Raw genomic sequence first — 917 nt, 5'->3', positions numbered from 1 at the left:
TCATGGACGCTACCCTCATCAAAGTGGATAGTCAAATGCTCGATTTGAGTTTGAATCTCTCTTAACTCTTCGGGGGTTTGATTCGTATTATTACTACTACGGCTGGCTAGCAAGTCAAAGACTTTCCCCTTAGATACCGGATTTGTGTTCTGTTTGCGGTTAATACCTTCTTTTTCGTAACTTCCTAGGAAGTTATCCCAGAAGAGATAGAGTTTGTCTATAATATCAGGTGTAATCACAACCCCTTTTTTAGCAGGGGGTATCCATAGATCGGCGTTGTACTTTTGATTTATAAGTTCCCACCTTCTAACAGTCTTTACCACATCACCCCCCGAACTTATATTAGAGGGTGGCTGAGTCAGCTCCAGCCTATAATCATTTAGCCTGTACTCTCTTTTATAATCGTCAGAGTCGCAGTCTCTTGACTCTCTAACAAACTCCCTTATAACATTATGACACGGGTTAATCAAACTATTCTTGAGTTCCGAACTCTTTGACAAGATTTCTTTATCAACAAAAAAGGCGCTGTCCCGAGCTATCGTTATTTTTTTTACAGCCTCCCGCAGTAGTCCTGAGGATATTCTATATGTCTTTGTCATTTTTCAATTCCATTTTCAGAGCCTCTTCCCTGGCGGATTTTATCTGTCAGTCTTTGAGACGTTGTTGTCTTCTTGACTGAGCTGTCGGTACCTGTTATTTGTAATTATCCCTTGTGCTCTATCACGACTTGTGTGATAGTATGGGTGGGGCAAAAACATTATGTTATCCGACACCCTGGAAGATATGTGTTGAATATGCTCAATAAGGTAGTGTGTATTTATATAAGATCATAATCGTAATTGTGTTTCGGAATGATATGCTCAAGGTTGAAAAGGTCGTTTTTTTTTATATAAGATCATAATCGTAATTGTGTATCG

The sequence above is a fragment of the Zea mays genome, unplaced genomic scaffold (genome assembly GCF_902167145.1).
Source record: "Zea mays cultivar B73 unplaced genomic scaffold, Zm-B73-REFERENCE-NAM-5.0 scaffold_143, whole genome shotgun sequence".
NCBI lineage: Eukaryota > Viridiplantae > Streptophyta > Magnoliopsida > Poales > Poaceae > Zea > Zea mays.
Note: the sequence above shows the minus strand (reverse complement) of the source record.